The following is a 13,522-nucleotide window of genomic DNA, read 5'->3' on the forward strand; positions in this document are numbered from 1 at the left end:
TGTGCAACACTATGCCAGTTTATTTCCATTCTACACATCAAACAACGTACCATTAAAGAATTTCAGTTTTAGACCAGATATGAGTTGAAAACCTCAAGAACTGTCTTCAAAGAACCAAATCGTTAAACACAGATGTACTGTAATGTTATGCCTATAAGATGAGATCCTGCAAAAATAATTTGTCACGGAGTGTAGGTCTAAAAGCTGCCGATTAAGCCTTTGTAACAGCACTCGCGTCGTGTTCGCAGCCTCTCCGGTGATATCTCACGAGCCTGTTCAAGTGATACCATTACACTTGCTTCGCAAGGGATGCGTTTCATTTCTGCCATTTTCACAATTTTGTTGATCCCTTTTGCAATACAAGGTGAAGGGTCAATCTTAGTTAGTCTTGCAAAGTCACTGCAAAACTGCAAAAAATAAGATGTATACAAAGTGCACTACAACAAAAACCCAGCAAATACATAGCAGTTATTTTTACCATGGTATCTACAAGCACAGCATTTACATTGTAGATTGGGCAGGAGACAGATGTAAACAATCCAAGTGAGCACTCTGACCTTACAAAATAGAAATGGCAACTTTTTTCTGAAGCTGTACTTGAAACTGAAAATTTCGAGTTACACAGAAAAGAAAACCAATTTATGGTGCTCATTGTTTAACCTTCTATTGAAATAGAAATGAATCGAGGAGTTTTCAGTCTTGGCGACGGCTACCCCTTCTCACTTACTACAAGAAGTTAAAAAAAAGGGAGTGTTGCTTTCGCTAAGTTCATAGGTTATATCTTCAACACAGTTCTCTAGTATTTTTCACACATAAGCACTGCACACGCATAAGCACTATGTACACACACTATGTAGTTCAGTCAGTCGTCATTACAAATGTCAATGTCTTGATAGAAGCGTTGAACGACTTTCATTGCCTTGTGGTGTACCTTTGATGGCCATGTGTCTGTGGCACAAGGCTAGCCTTGGTGGCATAGCTAATGAGTCTTCTGCCCAAATGCATTAGAGCAATAACTTTTTCGTCAGAACAATATTTAGAGAGCAGTAGTTGAGTGTTTTTTGCAGTACAATAGAACATGTGTGTGCATTAAAATTAGTTTTTCAACCAGTTACAGAAGCTCTAGCTCTTTTTATATGCAGCTGCCTCCTCAACCATGCAGGCTAACTTAATGTAAATGCTGTTTCATACATAGTAGCAAAAGTTTACTTACCCGCTCAAAGCTCATCATGTATGGGTACTTCCTCTTCGCCTCATGAATACTATTTGTTGCGACGTCAGAAATTTCTTGGCGCCATGTCGAGGCCATCCTTTCATTGATTTGATCCTCGTCAGGAGAGCCTTTGCGCGATTCACAGCTGAGCCACTCCGTGTGCATTTCAAAACTTTTTTCTTCTCCGGCTATTGTAGAGATAGCAACATCCTGTGGGAAGCAACACCAATACAGCTGATTGCGGCATAAATACACCTGCCGTATGCAAGGAAACATTGCAGTAATGTCCAAGAGGTATTGTCAAAAGCTAATGGCCCCATTCACTATTCTTTTCATGTGATACATTTACACCAACACACAACTACATAGCTAATTGTATGGATTAACATATGGCCTTGTTCCCACCTGCTAGACAGGGAACAAACCCACAAAGGACTGCGGTTGAGCACCAAACAACTTTGTTAGTACCCCAAAGGCGTTTCAACTGTCCCCTTGCGTTATTTTGCCATTGGTCTTTCTGATTTGTGGTTTTTAGTTTTGCCTACCTAAATTGATTCGATAAATATTTCGCCAGCATAAATTCAATCACGCATCCAAAATACTTTAATGCCACCTAAAACAACAGAGAGCACTAATTGACAGAATTAAATTTGGAGCGCTTCTATTCAGTGAAAAAAAATTGAAACATTTGAAAGCATTAGCAAATGAAAATTTTACGCTCGCCATTAGCTTGCTACACATCATCCTAGATAAACGAATCAAAATATTGTATTTGACTACGGAATGCCTCTCACCATCTTTTGCACTTTGTGCCGCTGGAGCTCCACCGTGGCTGTTTCTTCCCCGCCCTTCCTGCGTGATCCAAACTTTGCACGGTTCTCGCCCCCTCGCGACCATCGCACGGAAGAACCCTTCGCTGATTCTTGAATCTGTAGAGCAAGGCTACCTTCCAGGAGTCCTGAGAGTTGCATGAACAATAAAATAATATTGTGCACAAATTCAGAGGTCGCTTATAGTAAAGGAAAGGGTCAAATGAAATTTTTAGTACGCATTAAAGAAACAAGGAAAAGGCAAAGCAGTGCAAACAACACAAATGAGAAAGAAACATGCTGACTACTACCAATTCAAAGTGGTTTTATTAGCATGTGCAATAAGTTCTGTCAAGAACGGAAAGATTAGGGACACCCCAAAAAAACAAGAAGATCACACACAATTTCTGAGAGAAAAGAACTTAAGATTTCAGGTAGAGCAGTTTCTTTACGAGCGTGATCGAATGCGTGCTGACACAAGTCTCTCCCCTCGTGTAGGTAATGAAAGCTTCATAGGTTTCCCTAGGCATTTTCCCCTAATATGAAAATGCACGTCTGGTGAAGCTTCTGTCTGCAGTTATTACATTTGCAGTGTATGGGAATATTGCTATCTCTGCCAGCCTCAATCAATTTGCATGCTCAAGGATTTGTACGATAATGGATGTGCCCAGAACCACACTGCCTAGAATCCCCACAGCTGGCGGTCCCCAGTAATATAACAATTTACTTACAGCTCCACTTCCTACTACGTCCTTCAGCTGCGGGTATTTCTCAAGCAAAAGTGAGGTCACCCTTGAATAGAAAGTACGAGTTGGGAACCTGAAAAATATTCGCAATATTAAGATTGTTGTCCACATTTAGCGAGATTATGGCTTTGCCCCTAACACAGTGAGAAGCTATGAATAATTTTGCAAATGCCTTTGAGGAGAACAAGTAAATTTTTGTAGTTCCAAGGTCTGCAGATTAAATGAATTTATAAATGAAATCTAATGCAGTGAAACATAAATTAAAAGCCTGTCTGACCACACAAAATTTCCGAATCGGCAGGTTTTTCCAGCGTACATCTTCGAACTTGTGCAGAACAGTGCGTGCTTCCAGCTCAAATTAGCCAGCGAATTTCCTTTACTAATTATGGGATAATGGCAATTTTATTAATTATGTGGCTTTTCGAAGTACACGAATTTCAATTAGTAACATTTTGTTTTACTCATTCTCCCAAAGAATCGCAAAAAATTCAGGAAACCTGGCGGTTACATTTCTACACATTAAGTGTGGTAGCAAGAATATTGCAAAATTTCGTACCGACTGGCCTTATACTTCAGCAGGCATTTCTAACCCCACAGCCATCAAAAATAAGAGGTAATTTACTTAGTGTCATCTTCTTCATTTCTGTGAACAGCATGTCCACAATTTTTCGGAACGCTGCGGACGAAATCGGGCTACCAGTGCTAATAATGTCATGAAGATTGCCAAGGCTTGGCAGCACAAAAGTGTGCTGCAAGAAAGAGCCTACAAGAAAGCTGCCATTCAGAGCTCAGTCTTCAACACGTTGCTACAGTAACAAAAATATCAGTGCCCTACGTGAGCTACAGGTAAACACAGAAAAAAATTAATGTTAGCTCTTCTATTGCATAAGATTATTCTAAATAGCATGATATCAGTGCCAACCAAGCCCAGTACTAATTTTACTGTTAAGGTTCCAGACCTAGTACAGCACTGGTATTAGGAGGCACTGATATGAGTATAAGGACAGCAATGAACATTCTCGTGCTTTTGTTTGGGAAAGTTACAATCAACTGCGCCTCGACTAACTGCAACAATACTCGCCAAGGATATACAAAGCGTGTTGTGTTTTGGAATACTTATGGTACTTCGACCTTAATAAACATTCTCACTCCGAGAAAGCCCGTCGTAATTATTATGAGGAAAGAGGAGTTAAATCTGAACAGAATCTCAGTGATACAGTCACATCTGCAACAAAGTTCAGTATGATGCGAATTCATAAAATTTACTGCCACAACTGCAGCGCGTATGATGTGCAGAATTTCAGGCGCAGCAATTTTCTTTGCCACTGCGGACAATATAAACGTGGGAGCCGCGAACAAACCAGTGAGCTATATGTGTTACTGACATTGGCGCCGCCATTCTGATCCAATCGAGCATGCGCATTGAAACAGAAGCTAGACGTCATGGCAGCGCTGATCCCAAGGTTCAAAACCAGGTGAACACAGCCAAACGCCAGTGACTACAATCGTAAACAAGCAATCAAATCACATATGCATTGCATCAGGTGGCTCAGCATTTCTTGGTTTCGTTACGTGATGGTTGGCTTTGGACTTTAATTCAGATGGGATAAAGCTTCGTGTTCAACCATCTTTCTATAAGGTGCCTTGGTTTTCTTAACAATCTTTGTTTGTTCTTCCCCCTCCCAAGTGCAGAGTACTAGGCTATAGGCATGTATTAGGCCGACTTCTATGCCTTTCCATTCAATAAATCTCTCTTCAAAACATGATTACAGGCGAAACCAATATTATTCTGCGACCCTGTGAGACTACCTAAAATTCTAATGTGACACTCAAACACACTTACAGATCGAAGGAAATTCCAAGGCCATTTTCATGATCGTCGCTGCCACTGGCCACCATACTGCTCGCCGCAATGTGCTGCAAGAAAAAAAAATAGCATAGTTCGCACCTTGCACTGGAGGCGCAATGCTAAAGAGACAGTGGAGCTGATGCGAACCTAGCTCACAATTATCGATTAGGTATCAATTGGGTATTGAGTGGCTATCGATTGGCCTATACGATGCATTGCCATGCTTACCGGGGTACTACCAAGCACTTTTTCTGAAATTTACGGATTATTGATCAATTATCGATTAGGTATCGTTTGGATATCGATTCGCCTACACTACGCATTGCCATGCTTACCGGCGAACTACATGAAGTTTTTCCAAAATTTATTGATCGATTATCGATTAGGTATCGATTGAGTATTGTTTGACTATCGATTATAAGTTGCTTAATTATGATTGAAACAATTACCCCTACCTTACCTGGGCTTACAAATGAACCAACTTCATAACCAAGCTCCAACTGGATTAAGCTCAGTTTAGCGGAATCGGCAACGCTGTGCTAGTTTTTTGTTCGCATGTGAAACGCTCGGCTTAAACAGCTCCACTGTTAAAATAAATAGCCGACACATGAATTCGTAACTAAGCTGTGAATTCGCAGAACACGCGACTACCAAATACAAATACCTCAGTCGATGTTGACGCACACTGCTGCTCACTGTCCACTTGTGGGCGCAGTAAAATTTTCGATAAGCCTGGGATAGTGTCCTCAGGAGAGAGATCCACATACTCATCGAACGTCTTGTCTAGTATCTGAAAGCGGTAAAGTACAACTGGTTTTTATATCGTGCAGAGACCTGAGGAATCTCTATGCACGACAAGGCTGTAAACTGCCTCCATTACTTCATGTGCTGCAAACCACTGTAAATGTGCAACAGCGGACTGTTGTTTTCGGATTAGAAAACAGTCTAGTAATGTGCCCCTGGATTTGCTGTCATATGAGCGAAATGCACTAATAAGCATTTGCTTGGCGAGCGATCCTCCACAAAGCACTTAAAACGAATCGGCACAGTAACTGAGGCGCTCGTACAGGGCATGACACGCATCACACCTTTGAGCGCGCTAACATGTAGCTCACAGGAAATGTTTTAGCCTTTAGTTGCTGACATGCACAATGCTATTTCTTTTTCTGCTATGCTTCACAGCCACTGCAAAAGTAATTCTATGTATATGGCGGACAGTGGTACAGTGGCGATGACAGGCTGCACGCGCGCGCGCGCTACGACTGAGCAAGGGGAGCAGCTGTATGGCAAAGGGCAAGCGTGTACGGTCTGAGGGCGCCTGACTGACTAGTCGCACTCCGTATAAGCAGCACCTCCAGGCGACAAGGCAAATTTTGGGTGAGTCGAAAACTAAGCGGCGACATAAGAGACATGGACAACAATGCTCGTTGCTGGTCGCCTTCGCGCTAAAGCACATAACGAGTCTGGCACTACGCGGCTTCGATGTAAAAATGCAATCTACCGTCGCGACGAGAAAAGCACCCCGCAACGAAAAAAGCGCAACGCGAGGTTTGCAGCGCTACCGCGCCTGCGCGAGAATTATGTAGCGCGAACGAGTATTATACTTTCAGTTTAATGCTAAGCGATACACTTCTTTTAGCGATGTAAACACCACTCGGATTCAAACATGTCGCGAAGAGCCTCCCTCATCATAATCGTCAGTACTTCCGCATAACGCTACATTAGCAGGTGCAGTTAGAATCAAACAAGGGAACACGTGCACTTGCCTGAAACGAGCTCGACGTCAGGTCGACTTTGCCGCCCAGAACCAGGCACGCGCAAATTGCTTCTTTGAGCGCGTTGAGGTAGCCATCCGCAAGGATATATGTCCTTGCCGTACCAAGGTGGGGCACACTAACTAGGCAGCGTGGCATCGCAAGCAAATTTCCATACACAGTACCCCTGGCACTTGCAAACAACAGGCAGTCAAACATGAACCGCGCAGCAGTGAGAGCAGTGAGAATTACGCGGCAAACCGCACAAAGTAACCATGTCAGAACAAGAGACGGTTGCGAAATTCGTCATTACAGCATGCCGCAGAAATGCCATAGTCTAAATAAACTTCAAACTATTTAGAAACAGATATTTTGCGCCGACTGGTAGCAAGAACAGCGCACAGCCACGCTAATTTTTGCCTATTGCCTTATAAAATGCAGTACACGAAGCTGCCCATAGATGGCGCAACATATAGATATTGAAAAAATTACTGACACTTTATGGTACGGTTTGCGTTTGTCCTTTGCGTTTTTACTCAGAGAATGAGAGCCTGAAGCTTCACCCTTGTTGCCAGCAATGGTATTAAACTTGACCATGTTCAGCACCTACTGCAGTGCGTGAAAAGATAACAATCGCTGCAGTGAAGCAATCAAAAGCAAAAAGAAACTCATAATCACTAAGTAAAATTATTATTCGAAAACGCGTAATAATAAATTATTGGTAATAGTCTAACTCTAAAAGCAGAAGACCTGCCATTAGTTGTTACTGCTCTGTCGGAAACTGTGTTCTGTTGGTTCTCCTTTTTTTTCTTTTTATTGTATTCATGTTCTGGAATGGCGCGCATGGATTGGGGCGTTGTGTTCGGTCTGTGTCGTCGCTGTTCTAAGGCCCAAACTGCGCAGGCAAGCTTGCAAGGCTAAGAGGATGCGAGCAGTACCGACTTCGAAGGCACATAACAAATGTAAACGATGTGAAACAGTGAACTTGTGCTGCTTTTTGCGTTGAAACCGTTACGTATATATGCATATATAATTACAATGCATTCTTGATGGTAAGAAATGACATAAACTCGTATTTTGCAAGAAAAATAAATATTTGTCCTGCACAAAAGCCTTATTGTGTTCCCGTGGCCCTGTTAGTTTAAATCTTTCTTTGTATCCTGTGTACATTAACAAATATACTACACTACATGTACAGTCGAAGACAAAAGTTTGTGGGCCACGTGTTCCGCGAACGAAGCTGATACTTTATTAAGCGCTGGCTGGAGGCCGCACAAGTGGTGAAAGTCCAAAATGCTGCTCTTTCAGCTCCCCAAGTGCCGTACACAGCCGACAGTATAATGAGCTTGCGCACCATGCCTTCTGGACCTGCACCTCGGCCAGGCGCTACCGCCACTCAGCCGATCGCTACGTTGGCAAGGCTCCTGGTGAGGCCGCGGTGGCTAACCGGGCGACCTCTAAAAGCTATCCGCTTCGTTTGCTGATCACATGGGCCACAAAATTTTGTTGCCTACTGTACACCCTTATCAGCACTTCAGCACCCATTAGTTATAGCACCCTTCTGGCACCCTCGTTTACACCCTTCCGGTAAATGCACCCTTTGCGGCCTGCTCGTAGGGTGCTCCCGCCCAAACAGGGTGCTGGAAGGGTGTGCAGTAGGGTGTAAATCTGTTGAACACCCTTTTTTACACCCTTAAGGGTGAGAAATTGTTTAGTGTGTAGGCACAGATCGCCGGCTGCTCACTCCACCGGTGAATTGTTTTGATTAGATCATGGGGTTTTACGTGTTCAAACCATGATCTGATTATGAGGCACGCCGTGGTCGGGGACTCCCTATTAATTCGGACCACCTGGGGCTCTTTAATGTGCTCCTAAATCTGAGTGCACGAGAGCTGTTCGCATTTCGCCCCGATCGAAATGCGGCCGCCGTGGCCCGGATTCGATCTCACGACCTCATGCTTAGCAGCCCAACACCATAGCCATTAAGCAATCACGGCGGGTGAACAGTGAATTGTCTAGGGAACCACTGTGTCACTTGCGACCTTGGCCTTCACCAGGGATTCTGGGCTGCTATACCGTAGGTATACCACATGGTCGTAGGTACCACATAATAAAGTAATTTGGTTCTGCAAGATATGAGCTTACTAGTATATATATTCCCATATCACCTCCTAACAGCAGGCTTAAAAGCACCGTCCTTTATTTGAGATAAACATTTTTCGTATTTATTTCATCCTAAGTGAATGTACCGAGGGGAGGGCAAATACCTCTAATGCGTTTAAAAGTGTTGAGTCTTTCTGATAAATCATTGCTGAATAATCCTGACCACATGCTCATTATTTGATTTACCCGAAAGAGCAGGCTAGGTATACCTATGCGATAGCTTTTTTGAGCAACGTTTCTAAATGCATCTTAAAACTTTTTGTGCGCAAACAAACAGGGACGAAGAATAGGAGCAACACAAGGACGAGCGCTTTCTAACAACTGGTTTTATTTTTGAAGAACCACCTGCTTAAATACCCACAGATCCCACAGGTTGGCGCACAAAAAGTTTTAGGATGAATCTGTTCCAACTAGGCCGACTCGCAGTTATGTTTCTAAATGCTTAGCTTCCAACGCCTGTATGTGTGCGTCCCAGCTAACGCTAGTTAAAAAGTTAAACGAAAAAAAATATTAAAAGAACACGGTGCAAGGCATGATTGTAAGCCCTACAGTGTTCGGTTGTCAAAGGTCTGGCGAAAGAACACGGTAGGTCTTATCATCCTTTTTTTTTTCTTTTAACAGCTGAGCTTTCGTTAGCTCGGACACCCTCTACGTTTGCGCCTGCAGGCGTTCGCGTGGGACTTCTGGAGTGTAGGTGGCTTAAAGCTTAAGCGTGATTATTCCTGGGCCTGTTCTCTCTCTATCTCTCTCTCTCTCTCACACACACACACACACACACACACGCACACGCACACGCACACGCACACACACACACACACACACACACACACACACACACACACACGCACGCACGCACGCACGCACGCACGCACTTACATTAAAATGAACATTTATAGCGTAAGTACTCTTTCTTTTTACAGGCAGATGTCAGCCAGTCATGTCATGTCGGCCCAACATAGACCACATTCACAAATTTTGTCGTTACGTAACATCTGTTTGCCAATGGTCGGGCGCCTTCAGTAGTGCTATGTCTGCCATCGCCCTAGGATGTCGTCATCTGCTCGCGCGTTCCAGTAAATATGGACACAGAAATAATGAGACTATTAATTTCGGTCCATTTAGCTTACTAGTATCATGTGCTAACTTCTTTAAGACACTGTACTGAAACATATAGCCGCTCTTGTGGAAAGTGTTGGCGTCATGGCACCATATCAACATGGTTTCCGCAGGCGGCCTTCGACAGTAAAACTTCATTAGTGGAGCTAACGCACAGGTCCACTTGCGGGGTATCCGTTACCCAAATCTGCTAAAAAACTGCATCGGCGTTCACGTTAGGATCGTTCAGAACTGCTAGAGGAAGCTTTTTGAAAACTTAAATGGAACGTTAATGTATTTATTAGCTCATTTGCAGGACGTAGACATCTTGGATGTGGTGCTAGTCTTGCGAGTTTTGCTAAGCAGATATCATTTCGCTACTGCTCGGCTTCAGTTTCGCAGTTGCGGCTTGTGCCTGCCTGAAAGGTAATAATCATAAGCTTAACTAGTGAATATATTAAGTTACCTATATATATATATATATATATATATATATATATATATATATATATATATATATATATATATATATATATATATATATATATATATATATATATATATATATACACACACACATGGCGATTTCTTGGGTAAGTAATGTCCGCCTTATTAATTAGTCTACCCGAGCAGGCCATTTTGTACCGTGCGCCTTTTTAAAATGTGTGCTAACTAAAAAAAAAGAAAAAGACGCACATGATGTGTTAAGCTTGCGTCCTTCTGTTCTTGAAAGTGTTTTTCTTCATTTGCTTGCACTGAAGAGCTCACTGCCACTTTTATTTTCTCCGTGGCGGAATTCACTGCTGCGGCACCTGCACCAAACAGAGCTGCATTCATTTACTTGACACATTTTGCTAAACTTTCTTGTACATATGCTTTACGGCAAGCACAACTAATTGTGTATATATATATATATATATATATATATATATATATATATATATATATATATATATATAATCCCAGATTTCACGGATGCCGTGTAATCTACGAAGTAGAATGATAACCAGAGCATCACAGCTGAAGACGCTATCAATTTTTTTTCTCTTTAATTTCTATTCTCACTGCGGACGCGGACATGGATCTTTCGGGCCGATAAAGTTTTTCTCTCTTCTCCATTTTGCCGGAATGTTTTCATTGCAATTTTCTCTTTGCCGGGGCCTCGCGAGAATAAAGCTTTTTCTTATACAGTGCCTAACTTTTGCCCACTACCCACACGGACCAAGCGCATCGTTTCGTACAACTGTTTCCGCCAGAACGTTTCAACGATGGGCGGCCTGTTTCAAGGCGACAGCGACGTCTGCCTTACGCAAACCTTATCGTAACCGAATCACGACCGCCGAGCTCCCGTAATCAGGTTGGACACACTGGTCGCGAGTTTGAATTAAGTGGTCTTTCACGAGTCGACCTCTATAGTCGAGGCTGGGCTAAACGTTGCAAATTTCGTGCCCTCCGTATAATGAACGGCCGCACAACGGGTAAACGTCCCAACGCTCGCGCACACCCATCACGACGGATAGAGCGTGCGGGACGGCCCGGACGCGTGACCGGTCTTCGTCGCGTCCGCCGGTGTGTGAAAGCGGCGGAGACAGCTGCTCGACGGCTCGCCGCTGTCGCGTTGTCGCGCGGCCGTGTCGTCGACGGCGGCTCGTCGGTCCCCACCCCACTTCCTCGCTTCAACGGAGTCAACCGCATGCAGGCAGTGTCCTAAGCGACGGGCGGACCCTGTCGCGTTGTCGTGTCGAGGTGTGGGGCAACCGCGTGCACGATCGTTGAATGTGTGCTCGTCCACATTGGACGCAGCACACGCGTTGACGCTGTCGAGAGCAAGGCAAACCGTCATTGCTCACCGGGTCTGACGATGGCAAACACGAGCCGGCAGTGATGTAAATAGCACGCTCGTCGCCAATGTGCACTGCCGCCGCAAGTATACGGTCGAGCGACGAGCGAACACTTCTGGGAGGCCAAAAAAAAAAAAAAAACGCCCGCGCGGAGAGTGACGGCCAAACTCGTCGCCACCGTTTCTTTCTTTCTAACCTCTGCCGACGTGCTGCGCACTCCAATGGGTGCATGTGCGGTTGATAAAAACGAGAACACCCACTCTTATACCTGACGTTGAATAAATGTGTTACGCCTGATAGAGACGCGCCTACGCGATTGCGGCTATAGTTGATTGCAAATGAGATATGCTGAACCCTAATTCTACAGTTACGGAGAGACAAAACGATGGCTGCAGTAGCGAGGCCGCCTTTAGTGAAGGTTTCTTTCGCGCGAAGGTGTACACGCCGTGGTCTGTGTTGGCGCGCGGTGCACGGAGCGCATGCGTGTATTAATGCGACTAATATTCTTAGCCTACTTCCCCCACTGCAGATTGTAAATAAGGGTGTATTCTGCAATACCGTTTGTCGCTGTACATTCCTTCAGTGCTAATCGCATTAACGTCGACAGTCATCGTGACATGGGTTCTGCCAATTTTTTTTTTTTTTCGAGCGAAGTTTTTCTTTGCCAATTCCTCCGACTTTTCCATTGCGGCTGCCGCTTTTGCTGCCGTCTTGCATGCCGCGTCTGAGTTTGGTTGAAATCGAGTAGAATATGGATGAGAGAAACGTGGGGAGAAGAGAAAGGCGACGTCAGAAAGCAGGCTTCGCTTGGCTACGTACTCGTCAAAAAAAGAAAGAAAACAAGTGGGCGGCGCTCACTTGCTGGTTCCAAAAAAAAAACAAAAATTATAGGGTTTTAGGGCGCCAAAACCACGTTCTGATTATCAGGCACGCCGTATAGTGGGGAACTTTCGCCCACCTGGCGTTCTTTGACGTGCACCTAAATCTAAGTACACGGTTGTTTTCGCTCCCATCGAAATGCGGCCGCCGTGGCCGGGATTTGATCCCGTGAACTCTCGCTTAGCAGCCCAACACCATAGCCACTAAGCAACCACAGCGGGTGAGCACACGTTCTACTAGGTTTTAGCACTCCGGTGCTCAGTCAGGTCAGACGATAGACTCGTGTGCCTCATCTTTAGAGGTGATTTTGCTGACGCGAACTCACCCACGTCCTACTAAAGAACTGTTTTCTGCGCGCCCTCTAGGCTGTGTATTAATATACCACTGCTGCTGGCACGCGAAGTTTCAGCGCTTGTTGCCTGTAGCATAGCAATGAATGTAAAGAGCTTGAAAAGGGCGGGGGAGGAGGGGCACAGCACAAGCGCCAACTTCCGACGAATGGTTCATTTCAAACCGAGGCACACATTTATACATTTACGACGGCCGCGCATGTCATAACAGAATGACATGCGCTAAGAGATGGATGTGTTCTTGCTTTCAACCACACTTGCGCATTCGCACAACACCAGTCACTATCAAATCGCACACTATGACACGCTCGAAAATGACAACTCTTTCTCCCACAATGAGAGGCACGGAGTGCGTATCCACTCGGTGCCCAAATTTGCGATTTTCGTGGCTTCGATTATTCGTCTTGCTATTTCGTCTCCGTATTTTCATAAAACCAGGATCTCTGAAAAAAAATAAAAAATAAAAAAAAACGGTTCGCACCCCCACGTGCCACAATGCAACCAGCCACCCATCGCGTCCTTTATGCGGCTCGTCTGCCCGACATACTGCTTGTCACAAGAAACAAGTATCTGGTACACAACTGCTTCTTCAATTCATTAACCGTTTCCTATGCCGTTTTTTTTTTTTTTTTTTGCAGGCGTGCGTCTTATCCTATGCTGGATTCTTGATCATACAAATTCATTTGAACTTCCATGAAAAAATATAAATTACGGGGTTTTACGTGCCAAAACCACTGTCTGATTATGAGGCACGCTGTAGTGGAGGACTTCGGAAATTTCGACCACCTGGTGTTCTGTAACGTGCACCTAAATCTAAGCACAC

The 13,522-nt window shown here is 44.3% G+C and overlaps 1 long non-coding RNA gene across 1 annotated transcript; it reads right to left on the reverse strand.

The window, feature by feature from the left end:
* Positions 1 to 294: 294 nt before the first annotated feature.
* On the reverse strand, positions 295 to 5,851 carry LOC129381243 (uncharacterized). Its single transcript, XR_008609458.2, has 6 exons — positions 5,282 to 5,851; positions 4,612 to 4,685; positions 2,754 to 2,841; positions 2,008 to 2,171; positions 1,214 to 1,423; positions 295 to 407 (listed from the first exon to the last, which is right to left on the reverse strand). It is a non-coding gene; the product is annotated as an uncharacterized lncRNA (long non-coding RNA).
* Positions 5,852 to 13,522: the final 7,671 nt, after the last annotated feature.

The sequence above is a fragment of the Dermacentor andersoni genome, chromosome 1, assembly GCF_023375885.2.
Source record: "Dermacentor andersoni chromosome 1, qqDerAnde1_hic_scaffold, whole genome shotgun sequence".
Lineage (NCBI taxonomy): Eukaryota > Metazoa > Arthropoda > Arachnida > Ixodida > Ixodidae > Dermacentor > Dermacentor andersoni.